The sequence below is a fragment of the Staurois parvus genome, unplaced genomic scaffold (assembly GCF_062004578.1).
Source record: "Staurois parvus isolate SC_StPar_1 unplaced genomic scaffold, SC_StPar_1.0 ptg001489l, whole genome shotgun sequence".
In the NCBI taxonomy this organism is placed as follows: Eukaryota; Metazoa; Chordata; class Amphibia; order Anura; family Ranidae; genus Staurois; species Staurois parvus.
In genome coordinates this window covers 1,137,684-1,164,960 of record NW_028319285.1, presented here as the reverse complement: position 1 = coordinate 1,164,960, position 27,277 = coordinate 1,137,684, and the positions used below count along the sequence as shown (strand labels likewise).

Below are 27,277 nucleotides of genomic sequence, written 5' to 3'. Positions count from 1 at the left end.
CTTCTTTCCCTGAAGGGCCAGTGCCACCAGCATAGGTCTTGGGCAGTGAGATAACATTACTCCCCACCACCACCCCTCTGATATTGTAAAAGGTATTTAAAATGTTTGTCTGTATTCATATCGATTATTATTATTAATAATAATAATAATAATAATAATAAGTGTTACAATAACCATCTTCCTTCCCTGGAGGGCCGGTACCACCAGCATAGGTCTTGGGGAGCGAGATAATATTACTCCCCATCACCACTCCTCATATATTGTTTAAGGGGTTTAAAATGTTTATCTGTACTCATATGAATCATTAATATTTTTATTATCATTATTATTTGTTACATTAACCACCTTCTTCCCCTGGTAGGCCATTGCCACCAGCACAGGTCTTCAGGGCAGCAAGGTAACCCATCACTTCCTCAACCCAACATTACTCTAATAATAGGTATTTAAGAGGTTTATTTGTACTCATACTGATTGTTATTATTATGTGTTATATTGACCACCTTCTTTCCCTGGAGGGTCCATGCCAACAGCATAGGTATTGGGCAGCAAGATAATATTGCCCCATCACCAACCTCTATTATTGTAAAGTGGATTTAACATATTTATTTGTACTTCTATGGATCGTTATTATTATTATTATTATTATTATTATTATTAATAATTACATTACCCACCTTCTTTCCCTTGAAGGCCACTGTCAACAGCATTGGTCTTGGGCAGTAAAATAATATTTCCCCCATCACCGCCCCTCTATTATTAATAAGTTGATTTAAAATATTTATTTGTACTTATATGGATTATTATTATGTGTTACATTACCCACCTTCCTTCCTTGGTGGGCTGGTGCCAATAGCATAGGTCTTAGCTGGCAAGATAATATTGCGCCCCTCATCACCCATCATAATAGGGGTTCAAATTGTTTATTTGTACTTATACAGATTATTTTTATTATTAAGTGTTACATTAACCTCCTCCTTTATCATGTGGGTATGAATTGCCCCCCTTCTGTTTCTGGTGGGCATGCATTTATCTCCTTCTTTCCTGAAGGGCCAGTGTTTAAAATGTTTATTTGTACTCATACTGATTATTTTTATTATTATGTGTTACATTAACCATCTTCTCTCTCTGGAGGGTATGAATTGACCACCTTGTTCTGTTTCTGGTGGGCATGCATTAATCTCCTTCATTTCTGGAGGGTCAGTGCCACCATCTCAGGTCTTGGGCAGCAAAGTAACCCATCACCCACCTCTACCACTGCACTAGTCGCTTAAAATGTTTTTTTGTACAGATATAGATTGCTGTTATTGTTTTCATCATGGTTACATTATATATCTGTTATGTTACGAAGTTCTACCTTATAGGGGTTAAAAATCTGTATGCACGGAATCTTGGCATAGTAGACCCCTTCCACTACTGTACTAGGTGTATAAATGTTCATTGGCACAGATACGGATTGTTTTTATGATTATTATTGCTGTTATTATGTGTTACATTACATAATAATGGTATTTCTTCTATTTTATTTAGTGAAGGTTGAATATTCCTATTGGTCACGTTAGATATGTACAGTATGTCACCGCTGATGAAGGGGGGTTGCATGAAGTATTAATGTATACAGTTTGGGGAACATATTGAACATGTAGAGATGTTTTGTGAGTTCCAAGACCAGCATCTGTAACAGAAAGGCAGTATAGAAGATGCAGGGGCTCCACATATTGTTCTCTGACATTTCATGGTGATCTATATTGGTGTCTATAGGAACGTGTACAAGCAGAAATGTTGTTGGTAGTGCTGGTGCCTATAGAACTGATATGATGTGAATGTGGGCGGGGTTACTGGCACCTATAGAAATGGGTATGATGTGAGTGTGGGCGGGGGTACTGGCACCTATAGAAATGGGTATGATGTGAGTGTGGGCGGGGGTACTGGCACCTATAGAAATGGGTATGATGTGAGTGTGGACGGGGGTACTGGCACCTATAGAAATGGGTATGATCAGGGGTGTATTTACCACAAGGCAAACAAGGCATTTGCCTAGGGTGGCATTTTTCAGGGGGGGCAGCACTGCCCCTTGGAAGAAGGGACGGAAGAAGGGACACACGTGGCATGGGGACCTGGTGGGTTCCGAGAGATGCTGCGGGTTTCATGACGGTGTATGCACAGCCCGACTCTCATTCCTGGGGATGTCTGGAGCTGTGAAGGTGTCTTTCTATCTCTCACCATGGGGGATGGTGGCTGGTGTATGGGGTCAGTGGTAGTGGAACGCTCAGGTGGAGGGCAGGGATGTTCTTGGTCAATGTCAGGCTTTTTCTGTGGGGGGGGACGTGAATTTTTGTGTTGCCTAGGGCAGCACAAAACCTAAATACACCACTGGGTATGATGTCAGTGTGGGCGGGAGTACTGGCCCCTATATTACTGGGTATAATGTCAGTGTGTGCGGGGGTACTGGCCCCTATATTACTGGGTATAATGTCAGTGTGTGCGGGGGTACTGGCCCCTATATTTCTGGGTATGGTGTGAGTGTGGATGGGGGTACTGGCACCTATAGAAATGGGTATGATGTGAGTGTGGGTGAGGGTACTGGCCCCTATATTACTGGGTATGATGTGAGTGTGGGCCTGGGTACTGGCCCCTATAATACTGGGTATGATGTGAATGTGGGCGGGGGTACTGGCCCCTATATTACCGGGTATGATGTGAGTGTGGATGGGGGTACTGGCCCCTATATTACTGGGTATGATGTGTGAGCAGGGGTACTGGCACCTATATTACTGGGTATGATGTGAGTGTGGATGGGGGTACTGGCCCCTATATTACTGGGTATCATGTGAGTGTGGGCAGGGGTACTGGCCCCTATATTACTGGGTATGGTGTGAGTGTGGGTGGGGGTACTGGCCCCTAAATTACTGGGTATGATGTCAGTATGGGTAGGGGTACTGGCCCCTATATTACTGGGTATGGTGTGAGTGTGGATTGAGGTATGGTACCTATATTACTGGGTATGATGTCAGTGTGGGCGGAGGTACTGGCCCCTAAATTACTGGGTATGGTGTGAGTGTGGGTAAGGGTACTGGCCCCTAAATTACTGGGTATGGTGTGAGTGTGGATTGGGATACTGGCCCCTATATTACTGGGTATGATGTGAGTGTGGATTGGGGTACTGGCCCCTATATTACTGAGTATGATGTGAGTGTGGATTGGGATACTGGCCCTTATATTACTGGGTATGATGTGTGGGTGGGGGTACTGGCCCCTATATTACTGGGTATGGTGTGAGTGTGGATTGAGGTATGGCACCTATATTCCCGGGTATGATGTACAGTTGCAAGAAAAAGTATGTGAACCCTTGGGATTATGTGGAGTTTTGCATGAATTGGGCATAAAATGTGCTCTGAATGTCATCTAAGTCACAACAATAGAAGAACACAGTCTGCTGAACATAATACTACACAAACATTAGATGTTGCCATGGTTTAATTGCACATAACGTAAACATTCACAGTGCAGGGAGGAAAAAGTATGTGAACCTTTGGACTTAATAACTGGTTGACCCTCCCCTGGCAGCAATAACCTCAACCAAACGTTTCCTGTAGTTGCAGATCAAACCTGCACAACGATCTGGAGTCATTTTGGACCACTCCTCTTCACAAAACTGTTTCAGTGTAGCAATATTCTTGGGATGTCTGGTGTGAATCGCTCTCTTAAGGTCATGCCACAGCATTTCAATCGGGTTGAGGTCAGGACTCTGACTGGGCCACTCCAGAAGGTGTATTCTGTGCTGTTGCAGCCATTGTTTTGTTTTATTACTTGTATGCTTTGGGTCATTGTCCTGTTGCATCACCCATCCTCTGCGGAGCTTCAGTTGGCGGACAGATGGTCGTACGTTTTCCTGCAAAATGTCTTGATAAACTCTGGAATTCATTTTCCCATCAATGACAACAATCCGTCCAGGCCCTGAGGCAGCAAAGTAGCCCCAAACCATGATGCTCCCTCCACCATGTTTCACAGTGGGGATGAGGTTTTGATGTTGGTGTGCTGTGCCTTTTTTTCTCCACACATAGTGTTGTGTGTTCTTCCCAAACAACTCAATCTTGGTTTCATCTGTCCACAGTATATTTTGCCAGTAGTGCTGTGGAACATCCAGGTGCTCTTTTGCAAACTTCAAACGTGCTGCAATATTCTTTTTGGACAGCAATGGCTTCCTCCGTGGTGTCCTCCCATGTACTCCATTCTTGTTTAATGTTTTCCTTATTGTAGATGTGTCAACAAAAATGTTAGCATGTGCCAGAGATTTCTGTAGTTCTTTAGCTGACACTCTGGGATTCTTCTTTACCTCATACAGCATTCTGCGCTGTGCTCTTGCAGTCATTTTTACAGGACGACCACGCCTAGGGAGAGTAGCAACAGTGCTAAACTTTCTCCATTTGTAGACAGTCTGTCTTACCGTGGACACATGAACATCAAGGCTCAAGGAGATACTTTTGTAACCCTTTCCAGCTTCATGTAAGTCAACAATTCTTGATCGTAGGTCTTCTGAGAGCTCTTTTCTGCGAGGCATGGTTCACATCAGACAGTGCTTCTTGAAACCAGTAAACCCAAAACAGGTGTGTGTTTTTTAAGGGCAGGACAGCTGTCAGCAACACATCCAATATCATCACACTGATTGGAGTCAAGGTTGGCTCACTCCTGGCTCCAATTAGCTCTGGAAGAAGTCATTAAGCTAGGGCCTCACATACTTTTTCCTCCCTGCACTGTGAATGTTTACATGTTATGTGCAATTAAACCATGGCAACATCTAATGTTTGTGTAGTATTATGTTCAGCAGACTGTGTTCTTCTATTGTTGTGACTTAGATGACGTTCAGAGCACATTTTATGCCCAGTTCATGCAAAACTCCACGTAATCCCAAGGGGTTCACATACTTTTTCTTGCAACTGTAAGTGTGGATTGGGGTACTGGCACCTCTATTTCTGGGTATGATGTGAGTGTGGATTGGGGGTACTGGCACCTATATTACTGGGTATGATATGTGGGTGAGGGTACTGGCCCCTATATTACTGGGTATGATGTGAGTGTAGGTAGGGGTACTGGCCCCTATATTACTGGGTATGATGTGAGTGTAGGTAGGGGTACTGGCCCCTATATTACTGGGTATGATGTGAGTGTGGGTAGGGGTACTGGTCCCTATATTACTGGGTATGGTGTGAGTGTGGGTGAGGATACTTGCCCATATATTACTGGGTATGATGTGAGTGTGGATTGGGGTACTGACATCTATATTACTGGTTATGATGTCAGTGTGGGCGGGGGTACTGGCACCTATTTTACTGGTTATGATGTGAGTGTGGGCGGGGGGTACTGGCCCCTATATTACTGGATATGATGTCAGTGTGGGTAAGGGTACTGCCCATATATTAGCGGGTGTGATGTGAGTGTGGGCGGGGGTACTGGCCCCTATATTACTGGATATGATGTCAGTGTGGGTGAGGGTACTGGCCCCTATATTACTGGGTATGATGTCAGTGTGGGTGGGGTATTGGCCCCTATAGTGTGGGTTTATTGGCATGTATAGAACTGAGTATGGGTATGAGGTGAGTGTTCATACTAGAACCTATAGGGTAACAGCCCTAATACCTATAGAGCTCTGTACAATATGTGTGTGGTTGGTGGAGCTGGTGCCTATGTAACTGTGATGTGAGAATGGCTGGTAGAAAAGATACCTATTGCACTTTATTGAGGGTGTGGGTAGTAGAATCAGTGAATGGTAGCTTATGATTGTATATCAAGATCATATCTGAGCTATCGAACCCAATCCACAAAAAATATGGCAACCATCCCAACCTATACCCAGCCTTAGCTTTAAGGTGCACATGGAAGGACAATGCACATTGCAAATGAACACAGGATTTCCCAGCAACACTTACCAGCCAGCCTGCAAAACAACCGATTTGGCCCAAATTGGTTGTTTTGCAGGCTGGCTGGTAAGTGTTGCTGGGAAATCCTTTGTTTGTTTGCAGTTGATCCCAATCCACCTCCCTGTGTGTGATAAGACATTGTTCAGAAAATAAATCAATCACGTACAGAAGCGCGTTACCATCATACGGTAGACCAAAACCCAAACTCTAAAATCTCCTAAAAGCTATAAAATGTTGCTGTCATTTCAAAAGCAATTCTCAATCCTTTTAAATCTGCAACTTTTATTAAGTGCCCATTCACACCAAAATGCAATGTAGAAAAGGAGCGTTCTGTACGCAGGTGAAAGCGCTGCCCTTGTGAGAGGCATGCGGGTGCCAAAGAATTGTTATTGCCTCCTCTAAACGCATCGCGTTTGCAGCTACTAAATCGCATGGTGCTGCAGGACCATGTGGTTCGGTGGGGTGTGTTCTGAAAAAGTAGTGCTTGCACTACTTTTTTTTTCCACGTTCCAGTGCGTTTTGCAGCCTATTAAAAAGGATGGGCAGTCAAATCCGCTCCTCACAGAAACGCGTGGGATCGGCCCTAAAGAATTACCTGTGATCTGGCAAGAAGGACCCTGCTCAGGCATTTCCTGTTAGGGGCTGACAACTGTCTCCCTAACTGTGCTCCTGTGTTGTCATCCTTTCATTTGTATCCTTCGTGGAGGCTACAGGCGGCTGTGCCAACATCCATTTCTCAGGCATGGTCCACCATTGTCATCATCAGGAAGACAACCCTGATCGGTGGTGCCCAGCTGGAGTGAGTTCATGTGAGATCAGCAGAAGAAAAAAAAGGATAAGGTTTACATCGACTCTAAATTGAGTCTGAATTGGGATGAAATGAAGCCGTGTTGGAAATGGGAGTCCGAGGAGTGACAGGACTGTAAGAGGCTTATAAAGGGAGTTCTCTGTCTACAAGGAAGTTTCCACTTAATGTAATGACTGGGAAATCTGCTTTTTACATTACTTATGTTCAGCATTACAGAGCAGTAGCTGTGCCATGCATTTTAGGATATTCTTTTTTTTTTGCTATTTGTCACAAAACGGTTTTAAACTATTTTAAAAATGGGTTGACATCTGCTGCGGCTATTGTCATTTGTAACAAAAAAACAAAACAAAAAAAAAAAGCTCCAATATAATGTACATAATTCCAATATAATACAGATAATTCCAAAACAATGTACATAATTCCAATATAATACAGATAATTCCAATATAATACAGATAATTCCAATTTAATGTACATAATTCCAATATAACAGATAATTCCAAAACAATGTACATAATTCCAATATAACACAGATAATTCCAAAACAATGTACATAATTCCAATATAACACAGATAATTCCAAAACAATGTACATAATTCCAATATAACACAGATTATTCCAAAACAATGTACATAATTCCAATATAACACACATAATTCCAATATAATGTACATAATTCCAATATAATACAGATAATTCCAATATAATACAGATAATTCCAATTTAATGTACATAATTCCAATATAACAGATAATTCCAATACAATGTACATAATTCCAATATAACACAGATAATTCCAAAACAATGTACATAATTCCAATATAACACAGATAATTCCAAAACAATGTACATAATTCCAATATAACACAGATAATTCCAAAACAATGTACATAATTCCAATATAACACAGATAATTCCAAAACAATGTACATAATTCCAATATAACACAGATAATTCCAAAACAATGTACATAATTCCAATATAACACAGATTATTCCAAAACAATGTACATAATTCCAATATAACACACATAATTCCAATATAATGTACATAATTCCAATATAATACAAATAATTCCAATACAATGTACATAATTCCAATATAACACAGATAATTCCAAAACAATGTACATAATTCCAATATAACACAGATAATTCCAAAACAATGTACATAATTCCAATATAACACAGATAATTCCAAAACAATGTACATAATTCCAATATAACACAGATTATTCCAAAACAATGTACATAATTCCAATATAACACACATAATTCCAATATAATGTACATAATTCCAATATAATACAAATAATTCCAATACAATGTACATAATTCCAATATAATACAAATAATTCCAATACAATGTACATAATTCCAATATAACACACATAATTCCAATACAATTTACATAATTCCAATATAATACAGATAATTACAATATAACGTACATAATTCCAATATAACACACATAATTCCAATACAATGTACATAATTCCAATATAACACACATAATTCCAATACAATGTACATAATTCCAATTCATCTTCAGGATGGAGAGCATAGGAAGGAGCCAGTAAACATGTCACTTACTGGCCCATTTTTTTCTAAATGGACACAGTGATTGGTACTAATCACTCACTGTGTTCATTCATAACTGAAGCGTAACAAACTGTGTTTCTTACATAGTTACATAGTTAGTCTGGCTGAAAAAAGACAAAAGTCCATCCAGTTCAATTTTTGAAAAAAAAAAAATTATAATCCTACACCCACAGTTGATCCAGAGGAAGTTTAACCCCGGTTCACATCTCAGCCGCCCTTGGGCCGCGGTTTGCACGGGCACGAGAGCCCATTCATTTGAATGGACTCCCATGCCCATGACACGCAGGGAAGAAGTCCCTGAACTTTGGAAAACACAGTCCGCACGAGAACCTCAGTTCCCAGTACGGTTGCGTTTTCCAGTGTGGGCGGCGTGCCATTAGAACTAATGGCACACACCCGCGGGTCCGCAATTCTCTGTGCGGGTGGTGCGGCTGCACGGATTTTTGTGCGCATCCGCAGCAGCACCACCCGCATAGATGTGATCCGAGGGTAAGAAAGGACAGGAGCCCCTGTAAGTGCAGCTGAGGCTACAGAGAAAGGGAATGGGAAGTGCATCCTCGGTCCTTTCTCTGTCTCACAAGTGAGAATTCAGGGGTCTGTTTAGACCCCTGCTGTCTCACCAAAACCCCCTCCCCCCCAACAGCATTGTGAAAAATTTTTTAAAAAATTATTTAAAAAAAATAAAAAATTGTAAAAAATCCTACCCAAATTTCTAATCGGGCTAAAATTTTAGACTCAATAGCCATGCCCAATATGTAGCATAATTTAGCCACACCCGCTGTTTGCCGCAGCATGCTACGCGTGCCACAGGTCACCGTCTCCCTGGTAGGGGCCCCTGTGCATTATTTTCCCAGGGGCCCCTGATGCTATTAAGATGGCACTGACTAAGACAAAGCACCCGCATCAATAACGTGGAAGAAAAGTCTGACTATTCTTAAAGAATGTTTCCTCTCACCTCCTCTTACCTATCCTGCCTAAGCTGTATCAAAAAAGATGTGTGCGCTTACTTATTTTTAGGTCATGTGATCCCGCAGCTCCAGCTCCCCTGTGTCAGTAAGCAGCTGCTGCAGGGGGGAGAAGGCAGCTCTGACAACAGCTGGGCCATGGCAGTTAATAAGTGACGTCATGGCTCCTGGAATTTCCAGGCATTGTGAGCTGGACCTGCCGGATCGTGTGGCAGGAATGGAGTGGATTAAAGATAGGTAAGTACACAGATCTTTTTATACAGGTTATGAGGGTCTAACCCAGGGTTCCTCAACCAGGGTTCCATGGGTTCCTCCAGAGGTTGCTCGGGGTTCCTTGAGCAATGAGCAACTTATGCCTCTCAGATATGTTCCCACTGACACCATTGGTCTTTTTAGGTCTCTGTAAGAGGGGTAATTCTTCCCAATGACCACAAGTATATTTTTATTTATTTATGGTACTTATATAGCGCCGTCAATTTGCGCAGCATTTTACATATATATTGTACATTCACATCAGTCCCTAACCCTCAAGGGGTGTACAATCTAAGGTCCCTAACTCACATTCATACATACACATACTAGGGCCAATTTAGACAGGAGCCAATTCACCTACCAGCATGTCTTTGGAGAGTGGGAGGAAACCGGAGTACCTGGAGGAAACCCACACAGGCACAGGGAGAACATGCAAACTCCAGGCAGGTGGTGTTGTGGTTGGGATTTGAACCAACTACCCTAGTACTGCCAGATGGAAGTGCTAACCATTTTGCCCCTGTGCTGCCCAATATATGGCGCATTCTTCCCACTGACCATCACACCAATGTATCACAAGTTGTAGATATAGTCATTTTTAGCAGGGGGTCCCCAAGACCTGAAATTTATCTTAGGGGTTCCTCTGTCTCGAAAAGTTTGAGAAAGACTGGTTGCTAGGACATTGCTAAGACACTCCTAGCCGATTCAAACCCCCTCGCATGCGGCTCTCTCTTTCCCCTATCACAGTATCTCTGAGCTCAGCGACGCTGCGATTATAGCGGGTATGTGGTGGGGTTTGAGAGCTCAGTCCTATAATGCTGGGGGGTGTACAGTAACAGCCGAGAGTGTCTTAGCAACATCTTAGCAACAAGGCAGGACAGGATGCCATCTCTGGGAGTTTTTTGGCCAGGCTTGGTGTGTAAATTGCCTGCACCTACAGTTGGGGCATTATCCAACTTTAGTGAAGGTTTCACAGTCTGTTTTTATCTACAGACACCCCCAGGGGTGGACTGACAACTCATGGGGCCCCCGGGCAATAGGGGATCATGGGGCCCCTGTGTCCTTGCCCAAACTCAAAAAAGCCTATGAAAAAGGTACCAGGGGCATCTCATGGGGCCCCCCTACTGACCCCGGGCCCTCAGGCAGTGCCCGAGTTTCCAAATGGTCAGTCCGCCCCTGGACACCCCTTACCTTCATAGGCAGTTTTTGACAAAGATGAATTAACCCTTTAAGAGAGGATTTCTCTTCCCTTTTGGAGAGATTTCCTCTTGCGTGTTTTTATTTGGGACAGGAAATGAGGGGAAATCTCTACAATAGAAAACAAAATGGGGTTTTAAACCTTCCCTACTCTATTCAAAAGTTAAAAAAAAAAGTTTGGGCTAAAAGTACAGATTTGACCACAAAAAAAATTAACCAGGGTGAAAATAGAATATTCTTAGCTAGGTTCGCACTGTGTTGTCATGCATTTTCATGCACTCTTATAAAAATCTGTGGGTCCCAAAATGCATCAAAAGAAGCATTTGCACCATATTTTAATAAAATTGGTTCCACAGACCTTAAAGTGTTACTAAACCCACAACAGTACAATCAGTCTGTAGATGCAGTAAAGCATGCTTGTTATACTCACTGTGCAACCTAAGGGGTTAATCATCTGCATTGTGTAAAAAGGATGTTTGATCCTGTCTTCTCTGATCCTCCCCTTCTTCTACTGTCCCCAATCTATCTGCTGATAGTACAGAGCCTTGGGGGCAAGCAGCACATGCTGTTTGGTGTGTATTGCTAGAGAGTTTTGTTTTTTCTTGGGAGAGTGCGTGTGATCAGCACAGGGCCAATCGACACTGTCCAGACACAGGTCAAGGGCTATGCAGCCTCATAGGACAATCAGAGGGGAATGAAAACTCCTCCTACAAGCTTTAACCAGTGCTCTTCTGGACAATGTTAGAAGTCACAAGTCTGCTGTAACTGCTGATGAGAAAAGGTATTTAGCAGTTTATATTTACTAAAATAATTGCATTTCCATGTTGTATGTACTGTGGAAGACCAGATATAGTGAATGCAGGGTCCGGGGAGACCGGATATAGTGAATGCAGGGTCCTGGGAGACCGGATATAGTGAATGCAGGGTCCTGGGAGACCGGATATAGTGAATGCGGGGTCCGGGAGAGCAGATATAGTGAATGCAGGGTCCGGGGAGAGCGGATATAGTGAATGTAGGGTCCGGGGAGACCGGATATAGTGAATGCGGGGTGCGGGGAGACCGGCTATAGTGAATGCGGGGTCCGAGGAGACCGGATATAGTGAATGCGGGGTCCGGGGAGACCAGATATAGTGAATGCAGGGTTCGGGGTTTAGTATCACTTGTGAATGGGAGCTTAGCTGCACTGCAGAACAACACATAGGTGTGAACAGGCAACAAAGACAGTAATGGGATTCCTCTTGTTGTGCATTGTCACAAAGTCCAACACACAACGAATCTCACAGATATGAAAAAGGACTTTAAGCCCAACTCCAGGACTTCCTAGTTGAAGTTTAGGGGACATAGAAAAGATCAATTTACCTGATCCCCTGCTATGCTAGACCGGCCCCTGCACCATCTTCTCCTACATGCTGCAGCGCTCTAAGGTCCTGACGTCATCAAGGCCAATGCAGGGTCAACAGCCCTGCACTGGACATGATGACGCCAAGGGACAGTCCACCACCTGGAGTATAGGGGAGCTCGTTATCTGCCAGGGGAGCAGAGGATCGAGAAAGTAAAGCAGCAAAACTCTCCCCTGGACTAAACTAAACAAGCAGTTAACCCCTGCAATGCCGCCGCAGCCCCACTGCGAGGGATTATTTTTACATTTCCCAGAATTGAACTTTAAAACAGGGAGCTAGGGAAATCATTAAATATAGGCACTTAACATTTTAACTTTCTTTTTTAACAAGAGAACAGCTAAGGAACTCCCCAGTCTGGTGCCCTCAACAATCTTGGCTTCCAAAAATCATCCGGAGTATAACCAGCCTAAGTGATCTATATAGGAAATCTTCTGCAGCATCCTCCAGCTCTCCCAATAGCTGACACTGGGGTTGCTATATGCGGCTGCAGACTAATGTGTCTTCCCGTACAGGCGTCTCGGGGGGTTTGTATCCTGCATTACAGCCAAATCCGGAGCCCTTTCCTGGCGCTTTGTGAAATTACTACGCAGCTTTATCGATCGTGTTACGTGGACACTTTCACTTTTCCGCGAAGGGTTTTTCTGTGACGTCGGTTGCTGTATATACTCACGGCGTTCTTATCGCGGCTGCTCTGATTGGTCTTCCAGGTCCTCCTTTTCTATGTGCAACCTTGATGTGACATTGTCATGATAAAATACTAGAAAGCCATCGATCGCAGGCCGCTTCTGGTCATAGTCAGAGGTTTGCTGCCTACTGCAGTTTCCTTTCGGGGAAATCCGCTCACATTTGGAGACACCAAATAGTATGTCAATCCATCCAAAGATTTACAGATGGTCTTTGAAAAATGCAGGCTAATTAAGGTTGTCCATGAAAAAAAAAGTCTGTTAAGATATTGATTTTCCATCCTGGATTTGACTGTAAGCCAAGTACAGGAGATGATTAACAGGAAAAAAAAAATACTGGAAGAAGGAAACTGGAACCAAAGTCGACCTTCCCAGAGAACCCAAAGTTCAAGCTCACCTCCAACCTCCTTCGTCCGAGACCACCCAAGCTCAAGGATCATGTTATCTGCAAATACCAACTTGTCTTCCGTTGATCATCTTAGAGGGCAACACTAGTATATTTCCATCAAGTGCATGTCTTGTAGATTTTACTTGCACTTTACTTGCAGTTGAACTTGTTGTCGAGTCACTACAAATAGAACAAACCAGAGATAAATGGCTCTTGAAATAGAGAAGAAAGCTCAGTGCTAATAGGCATTACTTGGTCACCGTGTACCTACAGGAACTTACATTCACCAAGATGTTCTTATCACGACAAATCATTTTGGTCCAACAGTCGCAATGTTTAGCTATTTGAACCTACACCAGATGATTAACAGAAAAAAAAAATACCGGAAGAAGGAAACTAGAACCAAAGCCGACCTTCCCAGGGAACCCAAAGTTCATGCTCACCTCCAACCTCCTTCCTCCGGGACCACCCAAGCTCAGGGTTCGTTATCTGCAAATACCAACTTGTCTTCTGTTTATCATTTTAGAGGGCAACACTGGTATATTTCCATTGAGTGCATGTCTTGTAGATTTTACTTGCACTTTACTTGCACTTGAACTTGTTGTCGAGTCACTACAAATAGAACAAACCAGAGATGAATGGCTCTTGAAATAGAGAAGGAAGCTCAGTGCTCATAGACATTATTTGGTCACCGTGTACCTACAGGAACGTACATTCACCGAGACGTTCTTATCACGACAAACCATTTTGGTCCAACAGTGGCAATGTTTAGCTAATTAAATCTACACCGGATGATCAACAGGTAAAAAAATACTGGAAGAAGGAAACTGGAACCAAAGTCGACCTTCCCAGAGAACCCAAAGTTCATGCTCACCTCCAACCTCCTTCGTCCGAGACCACCCAAGCTCAAGGATCATGTTATCTGCAAATACCAACTTGTCTTCTGTTGATCATCTTAGAGGGCAACACTAGTATATTTCCATCGAGTGCATGTCTTGTAGATTTTACTTGCACTTTACTTGCAGTTGAACTTGTTGTCGAGTCACTACAAATAGAACAAACCAGAGATGAATGGCTCTTGAAATAGAGTAGAAAGCTCAGTGCTAATAGGCATTACAGGCGTACCTCGGATTACGAATTTAATGCGTTCTGCAGGACTTTTCGTATTGTGAAAAATTCGTAAGCTAAAACGCGGTTTCCCATAGGAATGCATTGAAAACCAATTAATCCGTTCCGGAGGTCAGAAAAAAGTAAAAAAAAAGTCTTATCTGTTCAAAACTCTTTATAAAGTGCACTTTAAAGGCACAAATACTGTACAGGGACGTGATTAAAAAAAATTTGTAAATGCATTAAAAATTAATTAATCCGTTTGTATTGCGAAAGAATTAGTAAACCAAGGCATTATTTTCAATGGATTTTCATTTGTAAACCGAAAATTACATTAACTGATGCATTCGTAAACCGAGGTACACCTGTAGTTGGTCACCTTGCACCTACAGGAACTTACATTCTCCGAGACGTTCTTATCACGACAAACCATTTTGGTCCAACAGTGGAAATGTTTAGCTATTGGAACCTACACCAGTACTAAAGGACTTCTTATGTTTAACCGCTTCCCGACCGCCCTATAGCAGAAATACTGCTACAGGGTGGTACGGTTGCGCAAAATAACGTATATTTATGTGATTTTGCATTTCCAAGTAGGGGGCGCTGGAGGCACGTGCGCGTCCTACCTGTGCTGCCATTCGTGGCCGCGGCTGTCAATCACTGAGTCTCGGCCGTCAGCTCCTGTACACTGCTTTGCATGGCTGTGCACGGTACAGCCATGCAAAGTAGTGTGCTTACAGTGAAGCACACGGACACAGCACTTAGTAAAACAGCACACTGTTAACCCTTTGATCGCCTCTCATGTTAACCCCTTCCTGCCCAGTGCCATAAGTACAGTGTCAGTGCTTTTTTTTTTAGCACTGATCACTGTATCGGTGTCACTGGGGATGTCAGTGACACCAAGTCAGTTCCCCCCAGTGTCAGAATGCCCACCGCAGTCCCACTATAAGTCGCTGATCGCCGCCATTACTAGTAACAAAAAAATCCCAGCATATATACCGCCATTTGTAAACGCTATAACTTTTACTTCAACCAATTAATTTACACGTATTGAGATTTTTTTTTTAGCAAAGACATGGAGCAGAATACATTTTGGCCGAAATTTATGACGAAATTTGATTTTTGAAATTTTTTTACTGGACATGTTTAATAGCAATATTATTTTTTTCTCAAAATTGTCGCTTTTTTTTTTATAGAGCAAAAAATAAAAAACGCACAGGCGATCAAATACCACCGAAAGAGGGGAAAAAGATTTGTGGGGAAAAAAGGATGTAAATTTCATTTGGGTGCATGACTGCACAATTGTCAGTTAAAGTAACACAGCACCGTAATGCAAAAAATGGCCTGGTCAGGGAGGGGGGGGGGGGGGAGAATCCTCAGGAAGGCAAGGGGTTAAATGGAATACTAAAATAAATAAACAAATAAATGAATAAACCTGATATTCAGAACATAGAAGCAAGTAAAGCCCAACTTCAGGAATTGGAATTACCAAAAAAAACCCCATCCCTTGCAATGGGCCACCACCCTCCCCCATTGCTGCAAGGGTTAAATGCTCAATAAATTTAGGGGATGAAGCTTTCAGCCATCTTGGACCAATGTAACTATGAATATGCCATACTTTGCCGAATAACCCCCCCTCCCCCTACTATCTACTACAATGATTTTCAGCTTCCATGGGGATCCCACAAGTATGGCACATACATATGTAGGTCCGACATAGATGGATTGAATCTGGGTTGGTTCAGCAGGGACTAGAAGAGATTTGATCCATCTATGGACAGGCTGAGTCGTTGGATCGACTTGGGTACAAACAGCATGTCTGATTTCTATAAGTGTTCTCCCAGCAGGGATAGCCAACCGCCCCATCCCTCCTCCCCCCAGGAGAATACAATAGATTCACGGGACGTATTCCCCCATCAACACTGATTTTCTTTCCTGCAACCCATGGTCATCATCTATTGCCTGCCTTACATTGGTCCAAGCTGGACCACTGTAACTATGTAAGAGCTACCATGTCTGGAATTCATGTTTCTGCCATGCTTTCTATGCATGTGTAGCACTACCCCCTTAAAAGTCGCTAAATTTTTGGGTCCCCCTATAGTCCTGCACAGCCAGGCAACACGTATTTTCCACACAGACTTGCATGCAGGAGACAGTAACTCGTCCTTGATCTTGTTTTTTGCATTTTATTAGGATATTTCAACTTGGATGGCGTAGGGGATGTCCAAGGGTAACAGCAACAAGGACAAACTTTCCTGAAACTATATACAAGTCTTTACAGCAAAAATGATCTTCTGGAGAGCTAGCCAGCATCTCCTGTAGTACCACCCCAGATCTCAGATTGTCTTCGTCCAACTGTTCTGGGTGAATCCCTGAGCAGGGGTTCCAGTATCTGCCACTTTAAAAGAAGACAGTCCTGGGTAGCAAGCTAGTCCATTTTCCCACCAAAGTGCTCCTTCTCCATACTGACCCAGGGGGTGCAGGTCTACTCACTCAGGCCTTCTCCTATGCTGCTGGTGGGTCGGTGGCTGCTACCAGGAATTCTAGCTGGACCATTTCTTCCCTGCTGTATAGGTGGTCCTCACACTGGGGGCTGGTGAAGTCCTGAGCTGTCCTCCTTCCAAGCTTCCCTGCCTGTAGGTGAGCTCCTCTCCATCTGAGCCCCCTCCCAGGCTCCTGCTGTCCAGCCTCACTTCTCCATCCTCCACCCAAACTCTCCTGCTGCTGAGCAGTCTCTGTCACTTGGCTGTCCTGACCCTATGCCAAGCCTCTGGTTGGGGATTGGCCAGGATCCCTCAAAAGTGCAGATCAGCCACTCCTTACCTCCGCCCACTGCTTCTGGAACTTTCTCCAAAGTTCTAGTGCAGGGGGAAGTCTCAGAGAACTGATGTGCAGAGCCACAATTTGAACCCTCTCTGACTGTTGCACCTGGGCTGCTACTTAGCCCCTGTCTAACAATTTATTTATCTAGCACCCCCTAGCTGCCTAGGAGGGTGCTACACATGGCAGAAGTGACAGCAACAGTGTCTCTGCAAAGGCCCTACCCCAAATATTGCATACTCATCTTTTCTGAGGTTTCGTGCTGCACCTTTCCTTCATCACAACAGGCACTCCAATCAGCATTGCTTGCAACTCTGGGGGGAGAGGTGTATTCACTATTTTGGCCATTTTAATTGCCATTGGTTGTAGCAACAGGCTGCTAGGCCCAAGCACTGTCACAGGGAAGCAGGTCATGTGTTCCCCCATAGACGAAAGCACTGGGATAGAGTGCAGGCAAGTACAGTGGTGTATTTAGGTTTTGTGCCGCCCTAGGCAACACAAAAATCGTCTGCCCCCGCGGACACCGACCAACACCCCCCCCCCTCCTCCTCCTACAGAGAGAGCCTGACATTGACCAACAACACCCCTGCCCCCCACTTGGGAGAGCCTTCCACTACCCACCGGGGGGGGGGGTAGTGGAAGGTTCTCCCAGGTGGGGGGCAGGGGTGTTGAGCTGTGAAGATGGGTATCTTTCTCTCTATTGCGGGGGGGGCCTGCAATAGAGAGAAAGACACCCATCTTCACAGCTCCGGACATCCATGGGCACGAGAGTCAGGCTGTACATACACCATCAATCAGCCCGCAGCCTCTCTCGGATCCCACCTGGCTCCCATGGTGCACGTGTCACTTCTTCCATCCCTTCTTCTGGGGGGATGTGCTGCCCCCCTGAAAAATTCCGCCCTAGGCAAGTGCCTTGTTTGCCTTGTGGTAAATACACCCCTGGGCAAGTAGAGTGAGCCCTTTGAAAATTTTTGATCAAGGTGATAGTGTCCCTTTAAAATTATTGCTCATATATCATATAATATTCTCATTCTTGTGTAGGCCCAGTTCTCTGTAGGATTGGCTGGTATTGGCAGGAATTATTATTATTATACAGGATTTATATGGCGCCAACAGTTTGCTCAGAGCTTTACAATATAAGGGAGACAATACAATTACAATACATTTCAGTACAGAAGGAATAGGAGGGCCCGGCTCGTGGAGCTTACAATCTAAAGGAAGGGGGAGGTGATACAAAAGGTGATAGCTGCGGGGGATGATCTGGTGGAGGTGATTCAAGTACAGTTCTTAGGTGGAGGTGGGGTAGGCTTTCCTGAAGAAGTGAGTTTTCAAAGATCGCCTAAAGACAGACAGGGTGGGGGCTGAGCGGACATACTGTGGTAGGGAGTTCCAGAGGACGGGAGAGGCTCTTGAGAAGTCCTGGAGGTGAGCGTGGGAGGAGGGGATGAGGGAGCTAGAGAGGAGGACATCATGGGAGGAGCAGAGTGGGCGATTTGGACGATATCTGTGGATGAGGTTGGCGATGTAGCTAGGGGCAGTGTTGTGGATGGCTTTGTAAGCTGTGGTTAGTATTTTGAATTTTATACGTTGGGTTAGTGCAGTGTTTCTCAACTCCAGTCCTCATGGACCTCCAACAGGTCATGTTTTCAGGATTTCCATTATTTTGCACAGGTGATTTGATCAGTTTCACTGGCTTAGTAATTACCACAGCTGTTTCATCTGAGGGAAATCCTGAAAACATGACCTGTTGGGGGTCCATGAGGACTGGAGTTGAGAAACACTGGGTTAGTGGAAGCCAGTGAAGGGATTGGCAGGAATATTCCGGTCTTTTCTTATCTCCTAGGGGGTGATAATAAGCATCTCCTGTGGTCTGAGAAGGTGACCATGGGAGGTCCATAAGTGGTGTCAATCCTCTGCTGAGCAGAAGAAGTAAAGTGTGCTGCTGTCACATCAGTTGACGATTCTAGAGCTCTGATGACCTGATTATTAACATCTAGACAGGGGAGGACTGACAACTCATGGGGCCCCCGGGCAATAGGGGATCATGGGGCCCCTGTGTCCTTGCCCAAACTCAAAAAAGCCTATGAAAACGGTACCAGGGGCATCTCATGGGGCCCCCTACTGACCCCGGGCCCTTGGTCAGTCCGCCCCTGTATCTAGATATCTTCTTGCCTGCCGTTCTCAGGTAGATATCTGTCTGTCTGTAGCCACCTTAAACAGGAAATTAAACTGAAACCTCATTTTAATATCAAATCAAATATCTTCTATTTAGGTTAAAAATGAGATCAGCTGATAACCCCATTAGCTGATCTCATTTTTAACCTAAATTGTTGTAATTTCATTAGTTGATTTTTTTTTTGTGTGACCAACCAAATCAAAGTCAACTGAAACAATCAATGGTATGTGTTATGTCGTGGCGGCCGGCATGCTCTGCAGTGCAGTCTGATGTTGGTGTAGTTTTAATCTCGTTGGGCTGTCTCCTCTGTGTGACATTGCTCGGTAGCTGGAGGATTGTAATGCTCTGACATCATTTATTATGTTTTGATGGAGCTACGTTAGTGACACATTTAAATACTGAGCTTTCATTGGCCCTCTCTTACACCGTGTGTTCCGGTGACCTTCACCGTGTTGGTATACAGAGCCCACTGTCATCCCATGTGTCACAATCTGTCTTTAAAAGACATTTAATCCAGACTTCTAAGAAGTATACTAGCAGCTCGGAAGCAAGCAATGGGGTTGATTTACTAAAACTGCAGAGTTCAAAATCTCCTGCAGCTGTACATGGTAGCCAATCAGCTTCCAACTTTAGCTTGTTCATTTAACCATTTCAATACCGGGCAATTTTACACCTTCCGGCCCAGGCCAGTTTTCAGGTTTCAGCGCTCTCACACTTTGAATGACAATTGCGCGGTCATACAACATTGTACCCAAACTAAAATTTTATCATTTTCTTCACACAACTAGGGCTTTTTTTTGGTGGTATTTAATCACCGCCAGGGATTTTATTTTTTGCTAAATTATCAAAAAAAGACCGAAAATTTTGAAAAAAAACCACATTTTTCTTTGTTTCTGTTATAAAAGTTTGCAAATAAATAATTGTTCTTCATAAATTTAGGCCGAGATGTATTCTGCTACATGTCTTTGGGGAAACTAACCCAAATTAGGATGTATTATTTAGTCTGTAGGAAAGTTATAGAGTTCACAAACTATGGTATAGATCTGAATATTGATCAATCCTGAAGTACTGACAGCCAATCTAATTTCTTGAGGTCCAAGAATGTCAGAACAGTACAGATATCCCCCAAATGTCAGGACAGTACAGATATCCCCCCAAATGTCAGGACAGTACAGATATCCCCCAAATGTCAGGACAGTACAGATATCCCCCAAATGACAGGACGGTACAGATATCCCCCAAATGTCAGGACGGTACAGATATCCCCCAAATGTCAGGATGGTACAGATATCCCCCAAATGTCAGGACGGTACAGATATCCCCCAAATGTCAGAACAGTACAGATATCCCCCAAATGTCAGGACAGTACAGATATCCCCCAAATGTCAGAACGGTACAGATATCCCCCAAATGACCCCTTTTTGCAGAGTAGATAGTCCGACGTACTTCATAAGAGGCATGGCGAGTTTTTTGAAGCTGTATTTTTTTGTCATAATTTTTCAGAAAATGAAAAAATGCAAAAAATTATTTTAATATTTTTTTTTTACATACTGTCACCAGTGCAGTACAGTGTCTTCATATAACTGGCATGGCGGTGATCAGGGACACTGACTGGTGACAGTATGAAAAAATAAATAAATATATATATATATATATATATATATATTTAATTTTTTTTATTATTTTAAATTTTTTATTACTTTTTTTTTTTTTTAAGATTTTATTTCATATTTCACTATGTCCAAAGTAGTACAATGTTACCATAGTAACATTGTACTACTTTGGGGAAGTGATCAGTATTTTTTTTTTACACAATTTGCTTATAGCAAAGAATTACTTTGCTATAAGCAAGCATTTACCTGAATGACATCGATTCATTCAGGGTTTTTTTTTTTTTTTTTTTTTTGTGCTTAGGTGTGATTTGGCCACAGCTAATCACATGACATGTGCATGTGATTAGCTGTGACCATTCACAGCTAGACACTAGTATACAATGGATGACATGAATGAAGCCATCCATTGTATACAACTGTCATGTGACCTGCTGTGATTGGTCACAGCAGGTCACATGGTACCGGCAACGGGGCCGTTACTCAGATCTGTCATCGGCCGTGTCCGAGGTACACGGCCGGTGACAGCTCGCGCTGCTGCGCGGCTCTGCAAGCACGAAAAGTGCGCATGTGCGGGAGGACGCCATTTGGCTATTTGCCGGGCATGTATTGGTTAAACCCCCAACAGTACAATCAGTCTGTAGATGCAGTAAAGCATGCTTGTTATACTCACTGTGGAACCTAAGGGGATAATTCTTTGCTTTGTGTAAAATGGCTGTATGATCCTGTCTTCTCTGATCCTCCCCTTCTTATACTGTCCCCAATCCATCTGCTGATAGTACAGAGCTCTAGAAATCACTCTGCACATTCACAGTTTGGTGTGTATTGCTAGAGAGTTTTTCTTTCTTTGAAAGGGTGCATGTGATCAACACAGGGCTAATCAGCATTGTTCAGACAGAGGTCAGGTTTTTCCAGATATTAGGGCCATAAGGGCCAAAGTTTTTTGTTTCCCATCTTTAATGGTCTAATCTAATTGTATGGAGGTATATTCAGTTTTCTTTTTCCAGTTATTTGATTGCTGTATGATGGCTTGTATTTATTCTTTTGTATTTTTGTACATTTGTAAAAAAAAACATGCAAGATTTTTATTTTTAATAAAATATCTCCAGACAGAGGTCAGGGGTTCTGCATCCTCCTAGAGCAGAATTAAAACTCCTTGCAAGATTTTTTTTTTTAGTAAAATATCTCTGGACAGAGGTCAGGGGTTCTGCATCCTCCTAGAGCAGAATTAAAACTCCTCCTGCAAGCTTTAACGAGTGCTCAGCTGCACACTGATAGAAGTCGCAAGACTGCTATATACTGCTGATGAGAAAAGGAATGCAGGGTCTGGGGAGACCAGATATAGTGAATGCAGGGTCCAGGGAGACCAGATATAGTGAATGCAGGGTCCGGGGAGACCAGATATAGTGAATGCAGGGTCTGGGGAGACCAGATATAGTGAATGCAGGGTCCGGGGAGATCAAATATAGTGAATGCAGGGTCCAGGGAGACCAGATATAGTGAATGCAGGGTCCTGGATTTAGTAACACTTTGACAAAAGAAAATGGATTGGTTTCTATGTACAGTTTCACCAGATTTGGCACTCTCCTGTTTTAGTAAATCAAACCCACTGTTCTAAAGTACAAGATGGGAATGATAAGTAAGTCCTAGCCCATGTTTTTTCAGTTTACATTGATTTCAGTGTATTTTAGAGGGTCATGTTGTGATCCAGCACCCATACATACCACTTATGATTAAACCCTGTCCTGAGATGAGCTCCTGGGTCTGCTGCTTCTCCTTTCACTGTCCAGTCACAGGCTGGGGGAGGGACAAGACCTGTAAGTGTTCCATAACTGCAGCAGACAAACAATGGGCCAGCACTCAGATCGGTCACCACTCGTCTATGTGGTAGGGCTGAGTAACTCTCAGGACACGGTGGACAGGAATACAAATCTGTTGGCAGATGAAAAAGCTTCATTATGTGTACTTTACTTCATATGTGTATTTAGCTGTTTGCCTGGCATGCACTTTAACCCACTACTTGGAGCTCTGATGACATCTGGGCACTAGAAACATAGAAAAGTGACAGCAAAAAAAGACAGAGTGGTCCATGGAGTCTGCCCATTTTTTCTTTTTTTTTTGTTAACTTTTTATTTGTCTGAGTATAGATCTTGGCTTGTCCCAAGCATGTTTGAAGCTGTTGACTGTCTCAATACCTCTTTTGGACGTTTATTCCAAGCATCAACTACTCTTTCACTACTTTCACTAGCTTTTGTATCTTCCTGAAAGCCTACAACTTCTAATTTATTACAGATACTTATGTTGTGCCAACAATGTACACAGCTCTTTACATATATCTTTTATATATTGCACATTCTCATCAGTCCCTGCCCTCAAGGAGCGTACAATCTAAGGTCCCTAACTCACATTCATACACATAATGGGCCCAATTTAGACAGGAGCCAGTTAACCTACCAACATGTCCTTGGAGTGTAGGAGGAAACCCACGCTGTCACAGGGAGAACATGCAAACTCCAAGCAGATAGTGGCATGGTTGGGATTCGAACAAACAACCCTAGTGCTGCCGGGCAGAAGTGCTAACCACTGCACTGCCCATGGCCAGGGCCGTGGATAAGGGGGTACCACCAGTCCTCCTGTACGGGGCCCAGGCCAGCAGAGGGGCCCAGGCAGCTGGGTGAATCAGATTTGTGGGCAGGGATGGTGATTGGTATGGCGGGGGGCAATTACTGGAACCAATCCCCTGTATAGCTCTCTGTAGCAGCTGAAAGATGGCTTCTTCTCCTCTCCCATCCACTCGCTTTCATCTGCTGCAGAGAGCCATAAATGGGATTAGTTCCAGTAATCTCCCCCCCCCCCCGCTGCACCCATCTCCTCCCTGTACACCATACGTTTCCCTCTGCTGCCCAGGCCCCCCTGTGTGCCCCCACCCCTGCAGTGCTGCTGGCTTCCCTCCTCTCCTTTCCACTGGCTACTGCAGTCATGAAAAAGGGTCCTTCAGGATGCAGACTGAGGGAAGGGTTTGGTAAATATGTCACATTTAATATTCCCTTCTTTTCCTGAATGAACGCAATGAGTGATCGGTACTGATCAATCATAACTGAAGCATAGTAAACTGTTTTTTTTTTTTTTTTTTTGAGGGGGCCCTGTCAGGTTGGCTGTACGGGGCCCCATGATTTCTAACAGCAGCCATGCCTATGGCAATGCCTAGGGATCCAACTATAACCACACTATCTATGTCATGGAGATGGCCATCATTTTCCAGTAAGAACATAATAAGCCGAATACCATTTTTCCTTTCACACATTTAGGTTCCGTAATAGGATAAAATAAATCCTTTCTTAAATAAAAAGGCCAAGCTGCCAAACTATTCTACAGAAGGCCTCCCTGATCAATCTCTAAGACCTAGCAAAATCAATTTCACCTCATTTAGAAACAGAAAACATAAATGGGCCTAATCAGGTTTCTCACCTTGCTGGAAGGCTCTTCCTTGTTCACGGCTCACAAAAGAAGACTCCATCTTCAAAACAATTTAACCCCCATCAGACTTGCAATACTTTCACCCGTACCCCTATCTCGTCTACATGAAGGTGATAACCTTTGCTTGGAGCTGTCCTTAATTGCCCCCATACAGAGGTTCTCTATTTTACAGGGCCTGTCCGTTGTCTGTCTGAACCCAAGGGTCCTCAATGTCCCTGCAGGCTGAGCAAGAAAAACTCAATCGTTTCCTTCATCCACGCTAAACAGTGGGGATCCAGAAACCTCCACTGCTGTCCATTGTATTCCTTAGCCAAGGCACCAGCAGCTGCCTGAATACAGCGATTCTGCAGAACAGTGACTACATCTGATAGGATGGTTTGGCCTACCATTATCCATTTGGCTCAGTCGACATTTTTTTTGAGCTGGATGGTGCTTCCAGAGCCAACCACATCTCGAATGTTCCTGGGGAATTGGCTGAAGTTCAAGTCACCTGTGACTAGCCTTAGGGCTGTATGGCCCTCCCATCCTTGAAGGGCATCCACCATCCACTGAGTTTTCCCTTGAACGTTTGTGCTGAGATAACCATCCACTTTGCATATACTGTACACTCGGCTCTTCTGGCTCCATCTACTCAAAATTCCTCTGACACACTTCTTGGGTCCCATGGCTTCCTGTAATTTATTATTTATTTCAGGTACTTATATAGCAGCATCAATTTACGTAGCGCTTTACATGTATATTGTACATTCACATCAGTCCCTAACCCTCAAGGGGTGTACAATCTAAGGTCCCTAACTCACATTCATACATACACATACTAGGGACAATTTAGACCGAAACCAATTCACCTACCAGCATGTCTTTGGAGTGTGGGAGGAAACCGGAGTACCCGGAGGAAAACCGCACAGGGAGAACATGCAAACTCCAGGCAGGTGGTGCCGTGGTTGCAAACTTGCCTTCAGAGTCTATACGCCTGATGCGGTACCTACTGTATATGCGCAAGCATACTATCCTCCTACAAGAGTGTGTTCCTAGTGCACTCACGTCTGCATTCTGATCGATCAGCTTCCTACTTAATGGGCTATTTATATTTATCTTGTTATTCTTAGCTGGAGTTCTGCTTTAAGGGTTGCCGACAAACATTGCTCATCAGAGGCGGATCTTTAACCTCTTGCCCTCCTGAGGATTTACCCCCTTCCTGACCAGGCCATTTTTTGCGTTACGGTGCTGCGTTACTTTGACAATTACGCGGTCATGCAACGCTGCACCCAAATTAAATTTACGTCCTTTTTTCCCACAGATTGAGTTTTCTTTTGGTGGTATTTGAGCACCTGTGCATTTTTTATTTTTTGCGCTATAAGCAAAAAAAGGCCAGCAATTTTGATAAAAAAACAATATTTTGGACATTTTGCTATTAAACATGTCCAGTAAAAAAATTTTAAAAATCAAATTTGGTCATAAATTTCGGCCAAAATGTATTCTGCGACATGTCTTTGCTAAAAAAAAATCCCAATGCGTGTAAATTAATTGGTTTACGTGAAAGTTAATTAGATTTTCCTACTAGTAGTGGCAGAGATTAGCGACTATTAGCGGGACTGTGGCGGACATTCTTACACTGGGGGGAACTAACTTGGTGTCACTAACACCCCAGTGACACCAATAGAGTGATCAGTGCTAAAAAAAAGCACTGACACTGTACTAATGGCACTGGGCAGGAAGGGGTTAATGTGAGGGGCGATCAAAGGGTTAACTGTGTGCTGGGAGTGGTTTACTAGTGGGCGGGGTGTGTTCTTCACTGTAAGTACACTGCTTTAGATGGCTGTACTGTGCACAACCATCCTGAGCAGTGCGCTTGAGCTGACAGGGAGGAAGATTGTTTGTAAACAAAAAAACTTCCTCCCAGTCGGAGATAGTTACATAGTTAGCCTGGCTGAAAAAAGACAAAAGTCCATCCAGTTCAACCATTGAAAAAAAAAAAAAAAAAAAGTTATAATCCTACACCCACGGTTGATCCAGAGGAAGGCAAAAAACCCAGCAAAGCATGATCCAATTTGCTCCTGCAGGGAAAAAAATTCCTTCCTGATCCCCCGAGAGGCAATTGAATATTCCCTCGATCAACTTTACCTATAAATGTTATATCCAGTTATATTCTGTGTATCCAAGAAAGAATTCAGGACTTTTTTGAAGCAATCCACTGAGCTGGTCAGAACCAACTCTGAGGGAGTCTATTCCACATTTTCACAGCTCTCACTGTGAAGAAACCTTTCCGTGTTTGGAGATTACATTTCTTTTCCTCCAGATGTAAAGAGTGTCCCCTTGTCCTCTGTGATGACCTTGGGATCCGGTGATTGACATCCATGGCCACAAATGGCGGTGCGGGTAGGGCTCGCGCGTGTGGCTAGTACGTGCCCCCTACCCGGAAATGCGAAATCACATATATATACATGATTCTGCGCACAGGTACCGCCCTGTAGTAGTATATCTGCTATAGGGCGGTCCTTAAGCGGTTAATTAGGCAAATTAGGCAGTTGCATGTAATGTGTTCTGTGCCCTTTCCCATGTAATTTTTCCTGTCTCATGTAATATGCCCTGTCCCATGTAATGTGCCCTGTGCTCTGTCCCATGTAATGTGCCCTGTCCCATGTAATGCGCCCTGTGCTCTGTCCCATGTAATGTACTCTGTCCCATGCTATGTGCCCTGTCTCATGTAATGGGTTCTGTCCAGGGGCAGACTGACAACTCATGGGGCCCCCAGGCAATAGGGGTTCATGGGGCCCCTGTGTCCTTGCCCAAACTCAAAAAAGCCAATGAAAAATGTACAACGGGCATCTCATGGGGCCCCCTACTGATCCCGGGCCCTCGGGCAGTGTCCGAGTTTCC

General features: G+C 43.7%; 1 protein-coding gene across 2 annotated transcripts in view; it reads left to right on the top strand.

The window, feature by feature from the left end:
- ST8SIA5 (ST8 alpha-N-acetyl-neuraminide alpha-2,8-sialyltransferase 5) overlaps positions 1-27,277 on the top strand; it is a 120,067-nt gene that overhangs the window by 2,797 nt on the left and 89,993 nt on the right. The gene's annotated exons all lie outside the window — the stretch shown is intronic.